The sequence below is a fragment of the Magnolia sinica genome, chromosome 13 (assembly GCF_029962835.1).
Source record: "Magnolia sinica isolate HGM2019 chromosome 13, MsV1, whole genome shotgun sequence".
NCBI classification, from domain to species: Eukaryota; Viridiplantae; Streptophyta; class Magnoliopsida; order Magnoliales; family Magnoliaceae; genus Magnolia; species Magnolia sinica.
In genome coordinates this window covers 36,950,521-36,963,169 of record NC_080585.1, presented here as the reverse complement: position 1 = coordinate 36,963,169, position 12,649 = coordinate 36,950,521, and the positions used below count along the sequence as shown (strand labels likewise).

Genomic DNA, 12,649 nt, shown 5'->3' with positions numbered 1-12,649 from the left:
GTTTATTTGACATCCAATCTGTTGATTAGGTCATAAAAACCCAGATGAAGGGAAAAAATAAATATCAGCTTGATCCAAAACTTTTATAGCCCCCGACATGTTTTTAATGGTCAATGTTCATTCAACACTGTTTCCTGTAATGTGGTCCAGTTGAGATTGATATATACCTCAAATTTTTTTTATACCATAAAATTATATATAAAATAGATGGACGACATGGATGAAACACATACATCCTGGTGGGGCCCACAGAGCACCGACCACCAGCCAATGGCCGGTGGCAAGGGGAGTAGCCAATCCGTCTCCAAGATATCTGTCACGCCTCCTCTTCAGCTAATAACACCTAGAAAAGTGGAACAATAGTTAACAAGAAGAGCGTCACTACTCACTACTCACGAGTGGACGCACCGAAATCGGATCACTTTTATCATACTGAGTAAACTCAGTTGGGCCCACTGTGAATGTATGTGGTTTATCCACACCGTCCATCTATTTTTACTACTAATTTTAGCGGTTGTTTCCAAAATTGAAGTAAATCCAAAGCTCAAGTGGACCATTACATAGGAAACAGTGTGGAATAATGATTTCCACCATTGAAACCTTCCTAGGTTCTAAAGTAATTTTTATTTATCATCCAACCTGTTCATAAGATCACAACGACATGGATGAAGAGAAATCACAAACATCAGCTTGATCCAAAACTTCTTTGGCCTCCAAAAATTTTCAATGGTAGAGGTTCAATCAAACTTTTTCCTATGGTGTGGTCCACTTGAGATTTTAATTTGCTTTGTTTTTACATTCACGCCCTAAAAACACAGTTTACTCCGTACACGAAGGGTACTGAGTTACTCAGTACGCAATCCGCTTCCCACCACACCACGGGTGGATGCTGATGGGCACGGTTTGGCTGAGACTCGGAACTAGAGATGTAGTAAAGATGTAGTTGGTATACCCCGACGGAGGGCCCGTCACAATCTATGGGCCAACAAGACTACGACCACATCACTGGAAACAATGGTTGATTAAAATCTTACCAGGGCTCGCTGTAATGTTTACTTGCGAACAACCTGTCAATGAAGTCACACCTGGATGAAGAGAAAACACAAATATATACAAAACTTTTGTGGCTTCACATAAAGTTTTTAATAGCAATGACCTTATTTACACATCCAGATCGTTCATAAGGTCATTGCTATTGGGATGAACTGAAAACATAAAAATATATTAGTCCAATCCAAAACTTTTGTGGCCCTGTGAATGTTTTAACACCCCACGAATATTTCAATGGTGGATATTCAATCCCCACAGTTTCCAGTCATGTAGCCCACTTAGAATTTTGAATCTGCCTCGTTTTGGTTCATTTCTTAATATGATCTAGAAAAATGGATAATCAGGATGAATTCTTATAGAGACCACCGTGGGCCCCACCTAGCTTCGTGCAGAGAACTTTCTACAACAGGGTGCCACAGGCAATCTAGGCAAAGCCACTTAATCTCGTGTGGGGTCCACATGCAGTTTGATGATTGAAGGTAGTGCTAGGCTCATGTGGGGGTCCACAGGCAATTTGATGATTGAAGGTGGTGCTGGTTAGTTTGATGATCAAAGGTAACGCTGTAAACGAGCAAGGCCTGACGGTTAGACTGGGCGCGGATTAGGTAATACGCCGCCTGTTCCGAGGACAGGCGGGAGGCCCCACAGGCCACTGAGGGGCCACCATGATGTATGACTTCTATCCACACTGTCCATCCATTTTTCCATATCATTTTAGAATGCTATACCAAAAATAAGGCTGATACAAGGCTCAAGTGGACCACACCACAGGAAGTAGCAGTGCTAAGGACACCCACCATTGAAACCTTCTTAGTGTCCACCGTGTCATTTATTTTCCATCCAACCTATTGATATGGTCATATACATTTGGATGAAGTGAAAAAATAAATATCATCATGATCCATAACTTCTGTGGTCCTTGAGAATTTTTCAACGGTAGGAATTTAATCTCCACTATGTGGTCTATTTAAAACTTGAATGTGCTTTATTTTTGGTACAGAATTATAAAATGATATGGAAAAATGGATGGACGGTGTGGATAGAAGTCATACATCATGGTCGCCCCTTAGTGGCCAGTGGGGCCTCTGCCTGTCCCTAGCTCGGAACAGGCGTAGGTAGTACCTAATCCGCGCCCGGTTAGACTTATTTAGAATTTTAAATGTGCCTGCCTTGAGCCTTACCCGTTGACGGCCCTAATGGAAGGCCGGCATGTGCGTTGTAAAATCCAAGGTACAAAATCAAATAATTGGAAACAGTGTACAGGTAATCCTTACCCTATGCCTCTTTTTGTTTTTAGGATTTGGAGTGGTTTTTTATACATAACAAGCGTGGACGTCTCCATCTCAACTGTTTCCTTTGGTGTAGTCCACCAGAAATCACAAGTCAAGTTGATTTTTTTTTTAATCCTAAGGGGCCCTCCAAATAGGCTGTAATCACCATATGATTCTTCATGCGAAAATCAGTGGCATTTACAAATTTATTGGACCTCACTTGTATCTTGCTATTTATCAGTAGTAAAAGTTGTTTTTGATGGTCTGGCCAACTCCATGATTAGATGGGGCAGATTTTTCAATAGGTTATCCTTGTTGTGGGGCGAACCTATTTGGAAGGGTGGGATGTTGCATTAGATTAATATGTTGAAAGTAATCCAATGTGTGGACCATAACTCACTGGTTGGACTTGTTAAAAACACTTTATGCCCACCCTTGATTTTTTACGGGGCCCTCCTGTATGTGTGCGTGAGATCCACTCTGACAATTAGATGTGCAATCTCATCACATTAGTACCAAGGTCAAAAAAATCAGGTTAGCCTGTGATTTACGCGGGCCACACCAAAGGAAATAGTTGGAATAAAGACATCCCCGTGATAGGGTTGATAGGGTTGTCAATGGGCACTAGAAGCCAAGGGTACCCGAACCTGATTTTAATGAGTTCAGGACCAATAAATTGGACCCGTTAAGAAATCAAGTTGAGTTGGGTATAGACAATGGGTTTATCCATACTTTTCTTTATTTTGTTTCAGATTTTTGGTAGGGCCTGACCCATTTACTCAAATGGCTATATTCTAGCCTGCACCTGACCCACTACTCAATCAGCTTGGTCGAAACCTACCTCAAAAGCATGTTGGGCCAGTTGAACCATGGGCCAGCCCGACCTAGGCTAAATCTGGCCTAGGCTCATCAGCCCAAGCCCAACTCATTTAGGTAGGAACTTGAAACCCACATGGCATTCTGGGCTCTTTATTGCCTAATGAATGGTAACTAGTAAGCAAAGTTCAAAAGAACGGTTCATAGATTATTTCATACCTAATTGTCTTCATGCTCTTTGGTAGTCTGGTCAAAGATAAAGCCATGCCAAAGCACTTATCCTTTCAACATTTGAATTTCCTTCAAAAGTGGATGGTTCAGCCATTGAGTTTAAATTTCTTAGTCAAGTCATGCCTTCATCCAACTAGAGTCAGTTCTGACTATCACTGTACAATAGAAAATAGGATCAGATTAGGAAGACCAGTTTTGCAAAACAAAAAGACTGATAATAAACGAAAAACAATACTTTTTCCGATAATTTGCAATTGGTTGATTCGTAAATAAATAAATAAATAAATAATAATAATAATAATAATAACATGCCAAAATATGTCATTTTACATAGAGATACCCACCTCAACACCATATGTCCACCACAAACACATCCAAAGAGTAGCCATGGATTGTCGAGAAAACATGTCCGTCACAAATGTTGAACAACTACCTATGTCACAAAGCAAAGCAAGAGGGCTGAGGCATGTTAAAAAAAAAAAAAAACTGTCTTCAAGTCAACCCAATTTGTGATTGACAAGAGTAGCACCTAAAGTTTCCTCTTGCCATATTTAAAAGTAAAAGTCAGAAGTGCTAGTTCCTACTTCCGTTTCAAATCACATTACGAAACCGTGGAAATACAACTTGAATTGAAGATACTTAACAAAAAAATGTCTTTAAGTTGAATTCAAATCCTAACCACCATTACCGATGACCACAATACATATACAGGTCAAAATTAGCACAACCACATTCCCATAACCACAATACATATTCAGGTCAAAATGAGCACAACCATCCATAAAACATTCCCGTAAGTCATAGATCAACTTGATGGGTAAGCAATCATCTATAAAAAGGCTCTGGTTGAAGAGGAGATCAATCATTTAGCTTCTTATAAAGAATTAAAAAAAATAAAAAATGAACTTGTTTTAAAAGATTCTCCACCATCTCCCACCCTCTCTTCCTTTGATATTTAAAAAAGTCCCATGTTTTCTCTTCCGTGGTCATTGTCTCAGTTGGATTGCACCAGCAAAACCCGAGACTGATTTCTAAGTCTAGTTCAAATTTTCAAACTAGGTCTTAGACATGGAAAGAGTTTGAATTCTAGCTTACAGGTTCTGTTTAAACTGGAAAGCTTATTACATAGTTCCAATAAAGAGATAGGAGTCCATCAACTTTTAGAGACGTCGTTAAATTTTTTAATGCACAATGCAACATCTTCTAATATTGCTCATCATTATTTTTGTGATTTTGTTTTCCTTGCACTCAAGTGTCCAATGCCCATCTCGTAACTGTTGTTCTTTTTTTTACTTCCATGGTTTCATTTACAGCCATGACAGCTTTAGGAAGAAGGGAGTCTACTAGAGCTGATGGACCCATAGCTACGAACATTACCTATAAGAGGAAGTCAAATACATATGAAAATGACCCTCATCCACATCAAAGCAGCATCCAAGCTATAGCCTTCATGACTAAAGTTGTAGCCATGCTCATGAAACACTCAAGATTCAATGAAAAGGTGCTGAAACCACCACGCACCATAGAGGACTTGGTGGGGACCTACATGCCTAATGAGGTAGCTTATTGAAAAACTTTTTAAAACATGTACTGAAATATAAATGTCATGTTAGGCATGTAGTTCCACACGTGTGTACAAGTCAGCTAAAGCACATGACTACCACATGTACCAGCATGGCAAACATTTGGAATATCTATAACATGGACCTCACCGTGCATAAAGATGAAGGTTGTCCACTCAGTAGGTGTGGATGATATTAGAAAGAAGTGCCGAATTTTTTACAACAGTTTGTTTGTTCAGTTAATTTTGGTCCACTAACTAATGGAATGACCTATTTCTTGAGATAGGGAATCTAATCAATGGAACCTGTTTCTTGAGATGGGAGATCTAAGTAGGGCCCAGTGTGTGGGGCCTGCTGTGGACCTAACCATGTTGTCTGTGTCTATCCAGGCTGTCCTCTAATGAGGGCCGTCGTATGTATGTGTTTCACCTGCGATGAGGAGGCCACCGTACTGTATTTGTTTTATCCACACTGTCCATCCATCTTCTAGATCATTTGGTGAACCGATCTTAATCCCAAGTGGAGCACGTTACAGGAAACGGTGAATTTAACACACACCATTGAAACTGGGATGGGGCCCACCATGGTGGTTGATTGCTCCCAAACCCATGTATGACCCACACGAGACCTGGGAGAGGTGAAAACATACATATCAGCTTGATCCTAAAGCTACAATGGACTCACTGTAAGAAACAATGGTAAATGAATGCCCATCGTTGAAAGCTTCCTAGGGCCCACCGTGAAATTTGTTTGACATCAAATCTATTCACTATGTCAAGTGTGACCTGTGTGGAGGGGATAATATAAATATCATCAAAACCAAAGATTAGTAGATCCCACCACTTGAAACATTAGAGATTGAAGACCACCGTTAAAACCTGGTGGGGCCCACCACTGTAGCACGTGGGGCCCGCCATGATGTTTTGGGCCACCCCACCCACCCATTGGGTCACGTGAACCTGGGTGAGCCCCATTTGTAACCTCCCTGGGCAATCACCATGATGCATATGTTCTACTAACCACCTGTTTTTCTAGCTTCACATGATGTGTTTAGAAAATCCTCTCCGTCCTCGGGAACAGTCTTGATTGAGAAAGCGGATTGCCTACTGCTCAATAGCCAGTAGTTATTGGACGGTGCTCTATGGCCTCCACAATGATTATGTGTTTTATACATTCCATTCATCCATTTTTTCAGATCATTTTATGGCCAAAAACCAAAAATGAGGACGATCCAAATCTCATATAGACCACACCATAGGAAACAATGGTGATTGGACACCCACCATTAAAAACTTCTTGGGGCCACAAAATTTTGGTTGTAGTCAGGTCTCTCTGACCTAATCAACAGGTTGGATGGAAAAAAAACATTACAATGGGCCCTAGGAAGTTTTTAATGGTGGGCATTCAATCACCACTATTTTCGTGTGGTGTGGTCCACTTGAGATTTGGATCTGTCTGGTTTTTGGGCTCGTGCCCAAAAATGATATGGAAACGGCATGGATAAAACGCATATATAATGTTGGGGCCCATACAACACTGTCCAATAGGCACCTCGCTACTAGTAGCGTCAGTAGGCAATCAGGGTCCCTTGATTGAACTCCTGCCTTTGAAAATGCCTAGGCCCACCGTCATTTGCAACTTATGAGGAGGCACAGTGGACAATTGAGTCCACCATGATGTATGTGGTTATATAGGTAGCCCACTGGATAGTAGGCTCCATCATGATATTTGGGTTTATTCAGTCTCGATAGTTGTACTATCATGGCTCTCAGGCAAAGATTCTCCATTGTACTGTCAGAATCTTTGGTGCTTCCAACCTCAGAATCGAACAGTGCCTTCTCGACTTGCCATTAGCTAACATGTTTGGAGCTGAAGCATGACACGGAATAGAACAGTTGTGCCTTTTAGAGTCAGCAGTTTGATTAAGCTATCACAAACAACTAATGTCGGAGACAATTCATGCATTCTAATTAGCACCAGATGTCAGCTTTGTGAAACATGGTTCTTTTAGTTGCTTTTTTTTATTGCATAGAAAGATACTAAAAGCCAACAATAAGGGAAAAAAAAAACAACTCTCATGGCATCAATAGGTAGAAGCATTCAAACATGGTAGAATTGTTGGACACAAAAATTAAGCTGCACCATTGATTACATAAACAATGTCCATAGCTCATGCATATGGTTACTAAAAATGAGTCAAACCGGCTCATGCATGCAGTTGTACTATTACATATGTAGCTAACAGACATGGTACTCATGCATGGCTTTAGTTACAGATAAATTACCTATGGGAACAAATTTTGTTATTGGAATCTTGTGATTTACGGTTCCTATACAATGATTCAAGTTGATCCCCATGGGAAATGATTCACCATCTAACTCGGTCCCCTTTGATAAATTAGTGAATGAATCATCCAATCCACTAAAAAATGATTCACCATCTAACTCAATCCTCAACAAGATATTTCTTATGATGAAGACAGGCCCATCAAAATAAAACAACTCTCCACTTATCCAAATTAATCTAAATACATGAAGGCATAGACTGAAAACTAACCTGTTATTGCCTGTCGAAATGTCCTCACACTGAATTGAAATAACCATGACAGAGTAGTGCAAGCAAACGTCAATTCACTGAAAACATATGATAGAGAATCCCTCCTGAATGGGGATTCAAATTGGTAGGTATGACTGATTAATGAGTCCATAGCCTTAAAAAAATGAACAGCTCCATAGTCTTCAAAATAATAACTTCTTATATAGTACCCATTTGGGAATGAGATCCTGCCAAATCAGGCAGGCCCCGTATCCTCCAAATCAGATTCTGTCACACAAAGGAAGTTTCCCTACATAATCACAGTTATTTTAAGTTGGAAAAAGAAACTAAATGATTGAAAATTGTGATTGAAAGGAGAAAAGAATTGCCAGCACCTTCGAATCTGACATGAAGGGCATGGGTCATCAAAATCGAGATTAGAGCTTAATCCTAATTCTGCAAGATCCCTATCCAGAGGGACTTTCAATTTCATGTGGAAAAAAAAATAAAAAAATATAACAATGGTCACCATGAAAAACAAAATTAACTTAAGTGAGAACCCCAAAAAAAACAAAAAAACAAAATCACCAACAATGATCACCGCACAAAAGGAAGAATATAAATAAGTAAACTTTAATATCCAAAGATTCCAAACATCAGCCCAAGTAATAATTAAAAAAAAAAAAAAGGAATACCAAACAAACAAATCAATTTGGATGAAACCCAATTGATAGCACACTATATCTGGAAAATTATAAAGAAAAATATAAGAAAAACATACCAATTTTAAAGATGTACCTTAGTGATGAGAATCATCCTAAATGCATTGGCCAGTGAAGCATCAATCCCGATCATATCAAACTCAATCTCACCTTTTGTAAGTTGAATTACTTCAACTCTAAAATTATTGCAGAAATTATCCATCCACAAGCTATTATCAACCCCCATTGATGCATTAGCACCAGAATATTGAATACCTTCCATCTTCAAACACGATAACACATTATCAATGTGAAATTTAGAGGTCATAAAAGCATAAAATAGAAAAATAAATGAACCAGGAAGAGTTTGAAACGATAGAATCCTTGACCTAATTTTTTTAAAGGAAAAGAAGTGAAAACACTGAAACTAGCTGGTATAGTCACTGCTTGTGTTATAGAGCAATGCCAAGTGTGCTCAAATACAACTTTTGGCATTCTCCTCTCACACACGCCAACATGCTTGTGGGACATTCTAGCCATGCACTAGGTGGGCCCACCATGAAGATCAGTGGTGCAAAATCAGATCACTCCGCTTATCAGTCAGGCCACATATTTGCATAGAGTCAAACACCCGATGTCTGATTCAAAAGAAACAACCCGATGGCTGCAGGTGAGACATTCCCATTAAGAAAAAAGAACTACAAGACTGTATAGAGTTGTAAATATTTTTTTTAAAGCAGTTTCAAAACTCCATCTTATGCCGATTGACTCCACTTTGCATTGCCTCCTGAAAAATGCATCCACCTGAATTGACTTCTGTTCAGTTTACTCCCAGTGATTTGAACTGGACCCCAGTTAATTTGAATTGTACAGAATCTGATAGACTTAGGGGTCATTTGGATGCCTAAAAATGATTTACAGGTAATTTACACCTGTAAGTCATTTACAGCCTGTCCTGTATGGTTCTAAGTTGTAAATGATCGTCTGTGTTTGGATAGCCTGTAAATTGTTTAAGTCATGTAAATGTAGAGCCAATCTTTCCATTTATAATCGTTAGGCCGTAAGTGGAGGGCCTGTAAATGAAATATGAATTTTTTGTATATAAATGAAATGAGGGTAAATGCTGTAAATTATTTACAGCCTAAAAATGATTTACAGGCAAAAAAGGCCATCCAAATACAGAGTGTAAATGTAATCATTTACAACTTGGCCCATTTACAGGCATCCAAATGAACCCCTATGCTATGTTTGGACACCTAATGAATTGAATTTTGTTAGGTTTACGATCATGGAGGAATGACAAAAAAAAAAAAAAAACTAACTATTCTCTATTCTTACTAGCATTCTTAATAAGAAAGTAGCCCTTGAATTGGCAGTTGAATCTTGTTCAGGTCAAAATCGAAAATAACACAATTGCAATTTGGAGCCCAGATCTAGCAGAAATGCCAAGGAAGGTATTTGTAATTTGATCATTCCCCACTTCCTAATTCGGACAGCAAAACCAAGAAAAACACAAACAATATCACCATTGTTTCATGACGTAGTTTCACAAAGATGGCATCAGATCTAGCAGTTTAAGACATGAAATTCTGAAGAAAAAAAACACTTAATACAGATACTAAAAGAAGTCAGATCTAAAAGATTGGTTGGACACATGAAATATGTAGGCACTGAGATATCATACACATGAAAAAAATTTAACTCAAGTTAAACTGACTAACTTGTGAGTCCCACTGTTACTGAGTCACTCAGAGATCGGTTGGACAATTACCTTAAAAAAAAGATTGGTTGAACAATCCTAACTTCTAATCCATGGACACTTTTGAAACTGGACATCGTTCAGGTTAATTGGCTAAAAAAACATTATTATGACGTGGAATAAACACAATACCATTGGAGTTCAATGGTTTCAAAGGTAAGAGATTTTCTAAGCTCTCTTGAAAGTTAAGCTCTATATAAAGTATAATATTCGCAAACACTCCAGAAGTATTAGAGGCTCTAATAGTGTTGTTTCTTCTCTCAATTTCCATCTAACAAGCAAGTATTAGAGGCCCCGACAACATTATTTCTTCTCTCAATTTGCACCTAACAAGCAAAGACAATGCATATTCATAGACAATATTGAAGCAGTTTCTTACTAAAAAATTGTAGTAGGAGCACTTGTTGAAGATACACAGGTGATCATGAGTGAGTGATCGTAGTCGCGATGTTAGTTTCACAGACATTAGGAGCATGAAAGGGCAATGAAAAATAATTTAAGAGGAAGAAAAAAATTACCTTAATTCAACAAAATGAGCAATTTATTTAGGAAGAGTTTGAGTGCACATATGTATAAGAAATTTATGCAGCAAGGTGACACTATTGAAGTTAGATTGGTTATGGTCTTGATTCAAACTTGTAATTAAAAATATTTCTTTATTTGATTTTACCGCACCATTAATGAGGAGAGATGACGAAATGGAGGTTAAGATTTCGAGAGTCTTGAGGTGTGAGGATATTAAACTTTCCTAGACACTCTTAAGGCCTTTTACTATCTGTAAACTTTTATTTCATTTTTTTTCACTTCTTCATACTCCCTCCTGTATTATATAATCATTTTTGCCAATGGCTGAAGATTTCAAAAGGCTCACTTCACACTAAAGCATTGAATTGCAATGGTAACGACATGCCCCTACTCCAGATTATGGCGAGCAAGCTCTTACACTTTTTTTTTTTTTTCTTCTTCTCTACTTTTTTTATATAATCCTTTTTGCCAAATAGACGAAAATTCCAAAAAGCTCACTTCGCAGTAAAGCACTAAACTGAAATGATAACGACATGGGGAATGCATATTTCAGATTACGGCGAGCAAGCTCTTACATTTTTAATTTTTTCTTGGCTTTATATATATATATATATATACATACATATATATATATATATATATATATATATATATATATATATATATATATATATATATATATATAGAGGCATGCTCACCTACGCACCTACGCACGTGCGCACCTTTGCACACGTGTCATGGGTGTCGAATCCGAACGGTCCATAAGATGCGGAATCCCATGAAACCTTAGGGGGTGAATTTTCACCCTGATCTAAGATTCTGGTGGGCCATAGCAAAGAGAAATTCAAATCAAGGGAAGAAACTGTTTGCATTTTTCATGGCCCACCAAAGTTTCGGATCAAAGTAAAAAATTTGTAGCAGGGGGTTTCATGAGGTTCTGCTTCATGTGGACCGTTCAGATTTGCGAGATTCATCAGATATGATGAGTTCTCAAAAAAGTTCGTATGTACTACGTACGAACTGGTTCGCAGGTGAGCATTTCCGTATATATGTGTATGTATATGTATATATATGTGTATGTATATGTATATATGTATATGTATACATGTATATATATGTATATGTATATGTATATGTGTGTATATATATATAAAATCCTTTTTGCCAATAGCCAAAGATTCCAAAAGGCTCACTCATACTAATTCAATGATCGCAATGGTAATGACATTGGACTCGAAGCCCCCAAATTGCAAAATCTCCTTGTTCTTATTTCCATTTCGTTATAACAACTACTTTGGTCGCACTTTCAGAAAGTGAAACCCCACCACATCTTTCGATAGCTCAACTGATCCCAGTGCTCGAAATATCGATATCGCGCAATGTATCACACCCTTAGGATACAGATACATATCGGTTATCGCACGCGATATATCGTTTGTATCACATAATTTATCGCACTTTTTAGGAAACATGGGGAAACATTGGGAAAATGATTGAATCTTTCAATGAAAATTCAAGAATTGTTAAAAAAGATCTTAATACACACTTTTAAAGCATAACATCTAAAAAAAAAGTGCACACAATAGGTTTCCTTTGTATAGGGTCCTAAGTTATTCATTGTCTGATTAAAGTAAACTAAGGCAAATATATTCAAATATAATGCATAACATTTATAAATGTATTAAGATATGTATATCCACACCATCCGTCTTGCCACCTCAATATACGACACCATCCCAAAAATGAAGTAGATCCAATTATCTAGTGGATCATGCCATAGGAAACAATATTGATTGAAGGCCCTACCATTAAAACCTTCTTAGGGCTCACCTTAATGTTTTGTAGTTACCATCCAATCTGTTGATAAGTTCACATAAGCTTGGATGAAAGGAAAAAACAAATATATGATTGATCTAGAACTTTTGTGGCATTTTAATAGTCAATCATCACTTTTTCCTTTGGTATGGTCCACTTGATAATTGGATGTGCTCCAGTTTTTGGATAATACACTAAAATGATTTGGAAAAACGGACTCACCCGCACCATCTTGGGTGATTTCGGGTCTCACCTAAACATCTTTATTTATTTTTTATTTTTTTATAGGTCTTGGCTAAAAAAATGAGACAGATCGTGTGGGCGCCATGCATTATATCCATGCTGTCCATTCATTTTTTCAGATAATTTTAAAGCCTGAGCCA

The 12,649-nt window shown here is 38.0% G+C and overlaps 2 long non-coding RNA genes across 3 annotated transcripts; both read right to left on the bottom strand.

Annotated features, from left to right (window-relative positions):
• Positions 1–233: 233 nt before the first annotated feature.
• On the bottom strand, positions 234–3,853 carry LOC131223591 (uncharacterized). 2 transcript variants are annotated; one of them, XR_009160572.1, is made up of 3 exons: positions 3,713–3,853; positions 3,357–3,523; positions 234–343 (listed from the first exon to the last, which is right to left on the bottom strand). It is a non-coding gene; the product is annotated as an uncharacterized LOC131223591 (long non-coding RNA). The 2 variants fall into 2 exon arrangements; XR_009160571.1 differs by lacking the exon at positions 234–343 and adding an exon at positions 2,479–2,801.
• A 3,885-nt stretch (positions 3,854–7,738) lies between these two features.
• Positions 7,739–11,026, bottom strand: LOC131223592 (uncharacterized). Its single transcript, XR_009160573.1, has 2 exons — positions 9,506–11,026; positions 7,739–8,450 (listed from the first exon to the last, which is right to left on the bottom strand). It is a non-coding gene; the product is annotated as an uncharacterized LOC131223592 (long non-coding RNA).
• Positions 11,027–12,649: the final 1,623 nt, after the last annotated feature.